We start from the raw sequence: 12,369 nt of genomic DNA on the forward strand, positions 1-12,369 counted from the left end.
CAAAAATTAAAGGTTTGTTGTCATTTGGAAGTGTGTAGGCCTTCTTGCATTTTTATGCTGTTACATTATGATTTTAAATATCTTCTATATCTATATGTCTTTAAAATGACAATAATATTGATTATCGCAATTAATTCTGGGGCAATATCTCGCACAACAAGTTTATATTGTGACAGGCCTACCACCAACTGTATCTGGTTGGACCTTAAGCCTAAAGATGCCTTTCACTATCACCAGCATTCATGTATGATTGTTGAATTTCACCTCCTAGAAGCAGATCTACACAGAAATTTCTAATCCATAATAATGCAGTCCTCCGCTTATTCACCATGGTAAAACTAATAATGAACATATCAAATGAACACCAATAGACCGTTTTCACATTTCTGGGGGTTCTCAAAGCATTTGTCATCATAGTTGGGTAAACTTGTATAGAGGTGAATGAAAACTACAACAAATATCATTTTTACATACCCATTTACCCCAATAGCAAAAGTAAAAATGGCACAGCATTTCTATGACTTTCCAATTTTGGTGAAAAAACTATTGAGAGATTGATTACACTGGTCAGAAGAGAGAAAGATGTCAAATTTGCCATCACTCCCTCATACAGCAACAGCGGTGTTAACCAGTTTTCTGTTATTTAATGTAACGGTATTAAAACAAGGTATACTGCTAAAAATGTACACATTAAAAAAAAAGGAAAGAAAAAAAAAACCTTCAGCCTGTGAAAAGGGTCCATATGTTTTAACAAAAATTTTGCATATGCATTTGGTCGGAACACCCTACAGATCGTGTCAATACAAATGAATGACTTATGGTCTGTTTGTCAATGCTAAATAATTTGCTGAATCATAAAACCCACTCAGGCTGCCACAAAGGCACAAATGGCTTCCTAAAAGCATCATTATCAGAATCTCAGAAGGGTGTGGGCTGATAAATGGCCTGCTTGAACTTCCAACAATCCCTCTGACCTCCAGCCAATGAAGACATTTCCACTTTCTTTTCTCTCTCGAAGTCATTTTCAGTCCAAAAAAAGAAGAGGATTAAAAACTGACACAATAGAATTGGTTTACAGACATAACCTAGTTCTATCAAGACTAAAGGGATTTTGGATAGAAAACCTGACAGAGTGGTTTAATCCATGTTTAGTCTCAATCTGCATTAAAGAAACAAACTGACAGGGTATTAGAAGACAGTCTGAAAGTTTGCAGTGCTGTGATTAACTGAAGCTGATGGCCCTGATTAGAGATGGTCAACCCGGATGAAACCCAATGCTAATCTCTAAACCTTAATCTTAAAATGGCATGCAGAATAGCAACATCAAACATATGTAAGAAATATATTATATATGTAATCCATTCTAGGAAATAACTTTATGAATCAAATAATTCCTTTTATTAAAGGGCAATACCTGTATATACTTGAATTCATTATCAGGGCATTTCCTTAAAACATACTTTTCACCGTCACCAAATACTTTATATTATTTTGACATTCTACAACAGTTTAAAAAAGACAACAACCTCAGATAGAGGTGTCAAAGGTGGGGGTGGACATTTTGCGCCAAGAAATTTGTGCAGATAGATAGATAGAAAGCTAGATAGAAAGCTAGCTAGCTAGATAGATAGATAGATAGATAGATAGATAGATAGATAGATAGATAGATAGATAGATAGATAGATAGATATGTCCAGTTGTGTAACGTAACGGAGTGATACTTCGTAACGATACTTAAGTATTTTAGGGCGAATCTGTAGTTAGTTTACTTGAGTTTTCATATTTCTGTCTTTATACTCCACTATATTTCTTAATTAAAATGTATACTTTTACTGCAATACATTTGCCCGAACATATTCATTAGCTACTACAAAATAAAGTCGGAAGAACACAGGCTTCAAGAGAGCAGGTTTGACAAATCCGTGGTATAGCTAGCTCTTGCAAGTTTAAGACTAAAGTACTAAAAAACACTTTTCCGCACAAGTTCTCGCACAACCGGGGAAACTTCATTTTCCACTCAAGTCAAGGCTGGGGTGTGACGTATATCGTCTGTAATAATATGGTGTTGTTTTAAAGATGTGCGATCAACACACCCAAACACACCCATAGTGCACGCGCACACAACGTGATTTAGTCAGTTAAAATGCATTCAAAAATTAAGAGAAGCGAAACGCCTCTGTATGTATTTTATATCTCATTTAATATAACGTTAGTTAATCTATCACACATTAAGAGTGCCGTTTTTCTCCAGATATCAACATAAATGTAGTATTGATTTTACACAATACAGTAAGTACTTACATTTTAGATTCATGTTTTTGCTGTATTTCACCAATGAAAATATTTCCAAACAGCTGTTTTGCGTTGCTGTGCGAAACACAGGACGGCGTTTCCTGTTTTTCGAACGAATGATTCAGTGACTCACTCATTAAAACATCCCTGAATGAATCAACCTTTCGAATGAATCGATTTGATTCCAATGACTCGCTCGTTAACAGTGACTTGCCGCCACCTACTGGCGGCTTTAATTTTTACATTTCAAGTATCTTTTCATGTTTTAAATCTCTTCAAATCTCAATATTCAACGTTTAATGTTTTAAATAAAGCATTATTTATGCATTTGTAATAACTGCTGGTTAAATGCATCAATGTCCTCTCTGAGCTGCCATGAAACAGTCTGTAAATTAATTTAAATGCCACTTTAGATGCTGATTCAATATATGTGCAAAAACGTTTCTTATGATGTAATGAACACAATCTTGCTGCTCAAACTTTTGAATTTGCTTGTTATTTTACTTGCAATACCTTTGTAAGTTTAATATAAATAAAAAAAATACGTTTCATACTTAAGTACAGTAAATATCACAGTTTAAAACGTTTACTCAAGTAATATTCCAAACGGTGACTTCAACTCCTACCAAAGTCATTTTCTGGTATGATATCTGTACTCGTTTGTATGGATTTTAAGTACTTTATCCACCATTCCACGTCACCCCAACTACGCGACATAACACGCGCACACATTTTAAAATAACGTTACAAAGCGTTCCGTCGTGTTTTTAGTTCAGACAACTTGGATTATTTTAAAGGGAGCGTTCTAGTTTGTCGCGTCTTTATACCTGTTTTATACAGTCTGTGCTTCATACGCGCAGTCGCGTGTAGGCCCACCTCATCCACGACGTAAAACTTCAAACAACTCAAAGGAATTCAACCCAACAATACCTCTCCATTCTGTCTTACACATACAGAAACAAACAAACACACATTCTAGCACAAATTATAACAAAACTACGCGAACGCCGACTGTTTGACTGACCAGCTACAGAGAAAGCGACTGAAAAAAGACAACACCCAGGATGAAAGTAAGTCAAAACTCCGCTCTACCCACCCTTACTTGAGTTTCCAGGACAAACAATCCGCTTCAACTATTCATTCATGCATTTTCCGATGTGGTTTCCAGTTGCGAGGTGGCTGAGAGGATGAAGATAACTGGTTACGGTGGGTTTTGGTGGTTAATCTGTGGCGGTTTGGAGTAGCTGAGAGAGTTTGAGGAATCCTGCCCGCGGTGAGTGCTGTCGCAAACGCAGCTCAGGCTGGGAGTTCCTGTTGCGCTCTACAGGGAAATTCAACAGGAAACTCCAGCGCCGCAGTGCAGCTCACTTCCAGCAGGGGGCGTCCAGGAATATTCCGCACGAAACGATAGGGTTTTAAACTGTGAAATGGTTTTATCATGTGGAATCTAGAGTGAAATGTAAATATACAAATTTTAAAAATGCTACATCTTATATGTATATTTACTCCCATCCTATATCATTAATTTTTTGCTTTCATATTTGCTGCATTTCATATATTTCTATACCTCATCCTATTTATTTTTGTGCATTTTATATTTCATGGCATGTCATGACTTGTCATTGTAACTTTGTTGCACTCTCCAAGGCAAAACGGAATGTTCAGCAGCCGTTACTCTAGTTTCACATGATCCCTTAGAAAACATTGCATTCTAATATGCTGATTTTTTGTGCTCAAGTAACATTTATTATTATCAATGTTGAAAACAGCACAACTCGGCCCAATGTGCTTCTTAATATTTGTGTGGAATTCATTATTCAATATTTTTTTTAATTAATAGAACGTTCAAAAGAACAATATTTATAGTTGCTTTTTTCTAAAACTTTCTAAAAGCCTTTTCAATTTAATTCATTCTCACTATTATTTTTATCTTGCTGAATTTAAACTTTTGAATGGTATTGTATTAAAAAAAAAAGTATGAGGCAACATTATATCTCAAAGTAAGGGCAATTTAATTTAAAATATGCAATCCATTCAGCAACATAAGCTCAACGGCATACAAATGTTGCCTACAATTTTCAAAGTTAGCAAATATTATGTACAGTACTTAAATTTGAGCTTTAAGTTTTTCTTTTCACTGTTGTGTGTAATATACATAATTAGATCAAATTAAATTACTTTTTTCACGTGCGCTTCACATATCCACTGCACAAAGAAGACACTTACGTTTTACATATGACATATTGAGCCATAACACAGGCCAACAATGCTGATAAACTAAAAACAGTCTTCACAAAACATTAAGTATCTTGATGCAGCAGCTGCGCTCTAGACAGAGTAGACAATTCAACACAGTTTCACAGTTTACAGAGACAAAGTGCTACTTCTGTACCAATGAAGTGCAATTGGGATAATGTATCTCTCTCATGTGCTATTATGTCAGATATCCTGGGAGAGAAAAACAAGAACAGTACAGCAGCCGTAATGCAGTAGTTCAATAAATAATCTGTTTTGTGTTCAGTGCTCTGGATTGAAAACATGCTCAATCTGTTAACACGGTTCAAATCCTGCCATTAGCGACAGCGCCAAGGACTCCACTAAAAGACAACAGGAACACATGGTGAGTAAAAACTAAATATCTCTGGATTCACTCATTATTCACAGAAAAAAAAAAAAAAATATATATATATATATATATATATATATATATATATATATATATATATATATATATCTATATATATATATATATCTATATATATCAATACATTTCAATTTCCATGCACTTTTTTTTTGTTGCATTGGGACATTGACATGTTTTTAATTCTTACTCTCAAAGATTATCAATGTATTTTATAACTGTAAGGGAGCAATGAACACTGTGTAAGGACCATGTCAATCGGAAAACAGTTCCTGCATGGAGCTCTCTTCAAACAAGCTGGTTATCTGAATCAGCTCTGTTAAATAAGAGATACATGGAAATTATGCAGAGGAACTGAGAACCACTGCTTTAAATACTTCCATAATGCACTGTTCTTGTTTGCATTAGAGTATAGTCATATAGTCATATAGTCATTTGGAGTTAAATACAGACAACATTAGTGAGATTCACCCTGTTATTTTAAAATGCACAGCAGTGGAGGACTTACAATGAGGAAATGAGCCTCTGCACACGGCCTTGTTTAAAATAGCCACCAGAAACATGTGACAGTTTTTAAAATCCGACTCCATTTTGTCAATCGACTCGATTCTGAGGAAAAAAAGGAAAATATTTAACGAATGGTAAAATCCGAAAAGGGAAGTAAAACCTCATCCTCATCAAAATGAAGTGAAAGCTGCAAGACAAGGACAAGTGGCTAGACTTAAACATCTAGAGATTCCACACATGAAGAGTTTTAAACTTACTTCCAGGCCATAAAACCAGCCTGCCATCTGTCTGACAAAATGAGAACTAAAGTTCAGCACTTTCATGATGGCCTCCTTGACAAAACTGACCTGCAAAGAGAGTTACTGGAATTAATGGATCAAAAAATAACACAAATGTCTACAGTATAAAGGTGTAAAAGTAGGCCAACCATCATTGGGAAGACAGCTAACTGAATTAATAAGAAAAACTCCAATTGTAACATGCAACCTTTTTTTGACAGACACATTTTCTGACATGTATATTTCCCGCTTACTTTCTCTCCGAGCAGACATCGGTCACGAATGGTGGCCAAGTATCTGTAGTGGATTTTGATGAGCTGGTTAAAATCCTTTGCCTCCTGTACTTGGTGTTGAAATTCTAGACCTGTACTATGCAGGATCTGTGAATGAAGGTGTATGTCCACAAGGTAATAAAAGGATGACTAAAATAAAAAATAAAGCTTATTTGATGTATTTCAAACCTAGCCTTGTCATGATGTAGTTATGCAGGCTGTTGACAAAGTGCATGAGTTTGACCCTCAGGAAAAACATCCTGTGAATCTGCTGGTTTAAGAGCTCTTTGGTTGTGATTCCCTCGGACTGGCCTCCTTCTTGCTTCTTAGCAGCTACTGTCAAATCTGTGGGAAGACTCTTTAGTAAGATCCTCTTTGAACTAGTGAATTGAAATCATCCTGATCTGAAAGTACTGTGAATAAAATAAAAAAAAAGACCTGTGATCGCTGAACTACAATGAGAACTATGAAGTTACATAAATATGAAAAATATTGCATATTAAATAGCATATCCACTAGCTTTACTTCCCACTCCTTTTAATACAAGTAAACATAAGTAATGAAAACTTCAGAAGAGAAATCATATCTCACCACTGAACCGCAATGTGTCCAGGCTATATTTGGCACATTTGATCTGAAGCAGCAGTAGAAAGATCTGATTGTAGATTTTTTCTGACACTAATAACAATATCTACAGGCCATGGAACCTGGTGAGAGAAAATAAAAAGGCATTCATATAAAATGCATTATTTGTACAGATAACTATCATCAAAACAAATACATAAATTGACATTTCAAAACAAATGCTTACGGTACATTTGATTATTTACGGTGTCATTACAATCTTCAAAGCATAAAAAGCAAAATGTCAAAATTTAATTAATTGTGGCTTTGTAACCTTGTAACTCAACATAAGACTATCAAGGTTATTCACTGGCTGCTTTTTTTCTTGCACGATCAATAGTTTCAAGAAATATAGGCAACCTGGAATCATGAGAAAAAAAAAACAGGATATTGAGTGGTATTTCAGGTAGGGCTGAATGGTAAACCACAGGATCTCTAGAGATACACGTGTAGTACCGGCTGCTGTCCTCGTGGTGGCGCTGACCAACAGACTCTTGCAGCTGCACATTAAGGAATGCCAGCTGCTGCCAGCTCTCCTTCTCCAGAACTTTTTCAAAGATGGATGTGTAGAAACCATACATAGTATCCCCTGCTTCCAAAAGGAAGTAGTTTATCATGGCCTGCAAGTACCCCAGAAGCCTAAGATGAAAATTAGAAAGTTAATCTTCAATGCATTACTCAGCAACAAACAATTCATCTGCAGTATCTCACCTGTAGTCTTTTTCAGGGTTCTCATGAGGCTCCCACAGCATTCGATTTATCTCCTCTCAATATGGGGATACAAACAGCAGCGGAGCTCAAACGTCTGACATGTCACAGACTCAGAGGAGCGGACCAAAATCACATAGCTGCCAGAGAATTTCTCATGGAAGTCATTTTGCTCCAAATAAAGCCTGCAAGACATAACACAATCTCAATCACTTCAATGGAAAACATGCTAATGAAATAGTGACTAACCAAACATAGTTTACATTTACATTTATGCATTTAAATAATTTATTCTGTATTCTGCTGTTACCTTGCAAAATTAATGGCCAGCAGGGGGTCATGGAATTTTATTAATCATTGTCAGAAATATTAAGACATATTAAGCTAAAATAAACAAAAATGAAGTAAACTAAACAAATGGTTATTATCATTAACAAAAACGTTACTAATGTAAAAATGTGAACATGCAACAAAAAACTAAACAGAAAATAGAAAACAATACACACACACACACACACACACACACACATATATATATATATATATTCATTAGTATATATATATATATATATATATATATATATATATATATATATATATATATATATATATATATATATATATATATATATATATATATATACACACACAATTTTTAAGGGTTTTTGTACCTTTGAATTATAAATTCTTTGGCAGGGTCAAATAAGTGACCATGAAATATTCCATTCGTCTGCAATCTCAAGGTATGGCCTGACCGTTTCTACCCAGAGACAGAAAAGGAGCGCCACCTGATAGAAATAAACAAAAAAAGAGCGTTACACGAATAAATGTACAAATGTATGCATCTACTGCTCAATACCAAAACCAGACACAGTTACAGACTACTCGGAGGCCTCACTCACGCTATCATACTCTGTTATTGCCTTGTAGAGGGTGTTGAGTAAGTGTGAGGCTTGTAACACATTGGGCGTTACGGGCGGCACATCAGCCACTTCTGTGCAGAAAACCATGTGCAGCATAGAGATCTGAGCCAGATGAGGACTTAACCGTTCCAGCACAGATGACAAAGTCACTGTCTCATCTATGAACAATCACTATAAAATCAATACTATAACAACACAAAAATAACTGAGAATATATTTGATACACACAGGAAAAAAAAAAAAAAAAACTGGTCTAAGACTAACTTACTTTCTACTAAATTGCACAGATAATTACCAATTACCAGCAAGCAACACATTGAATTAAACATGAGATTTTCTTGTAAAACGTACTCCAATAATCTTTTTAATTAAATAAAAAAGTTTTAAATAAAACGTATATACATATATATTTTTACGCCCTTTTGCAATAATGTCTTTCTCAATAGTACTGAGCTCCTCTTTAAAGCTGGTAAAGTATTTATACAGGGCCCACACAAATGCTTGGTAGGTCCTGAAGGGAGGGTCAGAGCTCGTCATGGAGGACGAGGAGGAGGAGGAAGAGTTAAGACCTGGAGGACAGGGATCTGTACTGTGGCCGGTAAATTTATCAATAAACTTAGCAGTCGGGAAACAGCCTGCCCATAGGCTGCTATGTGCTCCAGTACAGAGTTAAGATAGTTCTGTACAAAAACATACATATTGATAAAAAGCCACTTTGAACCAATCATCTGGTTGAAAAACAGCTTCCACTCACATTATTTAGATGTGTGACCACCACATCATTCCTCACAGTCACCTTGAAAACGAAGTTTCTTTACACCACAAAAAAACCTGAGGGGAGGCAGAAAAGAACACATGATCTTGATATGAGCAATCAGTCATCTTTGTGATGCATTCTCTTCTGGTTAAGGAAACATTCAAGTGTCAACAACCAGGGCAGATGTAATCTTGTGGGGAAAAAACTCCATTCCGGAACTGCTAATTTCCTGCAGGTTAAAACTTGCATTCTAAACCTTATCCACATATGCAACCTTCACAAACTTCACATATGCACTTCCCTTTGGTAAGAACAGGTTTGTCCAGATTATTAAATGTAATCATGGCAAGAACATACACACGTAGATACATACAAACATAAAAAAGATAATCAAAAATATTTTATGTTTTTTGAAAGTATTTATTTGATGGGAAATATAGTAAAACATTAAAGGTACCTGTACAAGCAAAAATTTCTTACCAGACATTGTAGAGGTTGCAAGTGGAGGCTGTGTGGAAAGCGGGGAGAGTTGGGAACCCAATACGAAGTGACAATATGCTGCTCAAACCAAGCCTTGGATTCCGGCTCACCCACTACAAGAACAAGACTCAGTGAGAACTAGGAATTCTGAAAAAAATAAAAATTAATTCATTAACTGAGGGCTACTATAAGAAAATGTGCTGATACTGTCCCATACCAGTCCAGGTGACTTGGACAGTCTTTCTCATTCTGCTCGTGGTCCTCCTGAATGTATATCAGTATATCAGGTTATTTTCAATCAAATTTGACCATATTTTGCATCAAATAAAGATAGAAAAATGTTTTCACTTTATTTATTTTTAATATACTTCAAAATGTAAAACCATGAAAAAAAAATCGACCATTTAATAAAAAAGTTTTTTAATCAAAGCTAGGCCTTCAAACAAATGTACTTTTTTTTTTTTTTTTTTTTTTTGGTATTTCCCTCAAATACTTCTTCAGTGTCCTTTTCACAAATTAAATTGATAAATAAATGGACGAGTTAATGGATGAACTTGAAAAATACTAACTGTACTTGAAACCTGCTCTTTGGTTGTGAAGCTGACAGAGGCAAGCTGTTGTCAACAGCTGAGGCTAGCAAAATAAGAACCCCATAACAAGGGTGTTTGCTACATGTCAGAGATGAACCGAAAATATGCGTAACTTATATCTCTCGAATGTAATCCTATGGCGAAAGTCGAATTTAGGGCAAAGTTTAACTGAGTTTATTTAATTATCATTAACATATTTATTATCATTTCCCCTGTTGCCGCCTCCATCACTTCAGAATTATGGAAGCATATGGGTAGCATTATTCAATTTGGGATGTAATATGCAAAATGACAATGCAATATGTAAAATGGCAATGCATTTCTGTATTTACATTTACATTTTCCAATACATTTGTGCAACGTTTGGTGCAAAATGAAAATGAAAATTAAATTACATAATTTTAATTTGCCATTTACTACACCAGTTTTAAAATGTAAAATGAATATTAATTTTAACGCTTTATAAGTTGCAAAATTAAAATGAAAATGTATTACAGAAATGATTAGATATGTCTAACATGTTAAAGCAAAAACTGTGGCAAAATGATCATTTAAATGCTATTTTTCTTAATTGCATTAACACTCACAGTCAAGACACTTACGATTGCATTTTCATTCGGTGTCCCGCAATGAATGTAGCAAAACTCAATGTGCACATTGAAAATGCATTCCGAGCCGATCACGTGTCCCCGCCCTCGCGCCACGTCAATCATTGTGTGAACAAGGCGGGGCTTACAGAAGGTCAGAGACTCAAGTCTCAAGAAGAGGATTCAATCAAGTGAGACAACATGGACAAGACAGTTGGTCCGTGTATGTTTTGATCATTTCGGTTTATGGCTTCAATATTTCATTCGGATTTGTGGGCGGAGCTGAAACGCTGCTTTCATCTGATTGGCCGAATCGGATCGGTTTTCATCTGACAGCCTTCAGCTCGGTCTTGTCATTCTTTCAGGCAAAATAAGAGTCAGTGCGAGTGAAGCACTGAAATGTCTGAAACTACGCTCACTGTTAATTAGCATAATATTTGAATCAGATGTAGCTGGGCACATAATTCGTGCTGCTGAGACCTGCAAATTATTTCTAGGTTGTAGTATTGTATGAATATTGTCCCACTGATAAATACAGTGCAAATAGTTCTGTCCCTTTGGATAACAGTGAAGTGGAAATTAAAATCAATAATAGACTGAACAGTTCCATGTCTGTAACATTTACCACTCTCATCTTTCAAGTCATAAGGCACTAGGTATGTGTGTGTGTGTGTGTGTGTGAGACATTAATAAATAATTGTAAAAATGAATATAGTTACATTTCTAAATAAAAATAGTAAAATTAGCTCTATGCTGCTCAGTGCTCCTGTAGCCTACCCCAGAGCGCCCTCTCGCGGCTGTAGACGGTAATGTTTTCTCTTGGTCTTGAATAAATGTGACATGTAGTCCAGTGCGACTTATATATGTTTTTTTCCTCGTCATGACGTATTTTTGGACTGATGCAACTTATACCGAAAAATACAGTTAACATTATTATTATTATTTATTATGAGAGTAATTGACACAGACTAGAACTTTAATGTTTCACCCAATTCAGCTCATATCTTTAGACTCGTCCGACTCGTGTTGCTTGTATAACTGGCCAGACTTACCTTCCCAAAAAATCCTATTTAATTTTATTTCATAAATTTAACTATATTTATTTCCACTTTACTGTTATCCAAAGGGACAGAACTATTTGCACTGTTTTTATCAGTGGGACAATATTCATACAATACTACAACCTAGAAATAATTTGCAGGTCTCAGCAGCACGAACTATGTGCCCAGCTACATCTGATTCAAATATTATGCTAATTAACAGTGAGTGTAGTTTCAGACATTTCAGCTGAAGGCTGTCAGATGAAAACCGATCCGATTCGACCAATCAGATGAAAGCAGCGTTTCAGCTCCGCCCACAAGTCCGAATGAAATATTGAAGCCATAAACCGAAATGATCAAAACATACACGGACCAACTGTCTTGTCCATGTTGTCTCACTTGATTGAATCCTCTTCTTGAGACTTGAGTCTCTGACCTTCTGTAAGCCCCGCCTTGTTCACACAATGATTGACGTGGCGCGAGGGCGGGGACACGTGATCGGCTCGGAATGCATTTTCAATGTGCAAATAGAGTTTTGCTACATTCATTGCGGGACACCGAATGAAAATGCAATCGTAAGTGTCTTGACTGTGAGTGTTAATGCAATTAAGAAAAATAGCATTTAAATGATCATTTTGCCACAGTTTTTGCTTTAACATGTTAGACATAT

The 12,369-nt window shown here is 35.7% G+C and overlaps 1 protein-coding gene and 1 pseudogene across 2 annotated transcripts in view; both read right to left on the reverse strand.

Moving 5' to 3' along the window:
• LOC113050532 (cytoplasmic FMR1-interacting protein 1 homolog) overlaps nt 1–3,620 on the reverse strand; it is a 37,916-nt gene extending 34,296 nt beyond the window's left edge. Inside the window, exon 1 of one of the 2 annotated variants that reach the window (XM_026213563.1) lies at nt 3,395–3,620. The gene's annotated coding sequence lies outside the window, so the exon portion shown is untranslated. Of the gene's footprint in view, nt 1–3,388 lie in introns of both variants that reach the window. The other variant, XM_026213562.1, reaches the window with a different exon arrangement.
• Nucleotides 3,621–4,283: 663 nt separating this feature from the next.
• LOC113051189 (gamma-tubulin complex component 5-like) lies at nt 4,284–8,782 on the reverse strand (annotated as a pseudogene).
• Between the last annotated feature and the right edge of the window lie 3,587 nt (nt 8,783–12,369).

Source organism: Carassius auratus, chromosome 31 (genome assembly GCF_003368295.1).
Source record: "Carassius auratus strain Wakin chromosome 31, ASM336829v1, whole genome shotgun sequence".
NCBI lineage: Eukaryota > Metazoa > Chordata > Actinopteri > Cypriniformes > Cyprinidae > Carassius > Carassius auratus.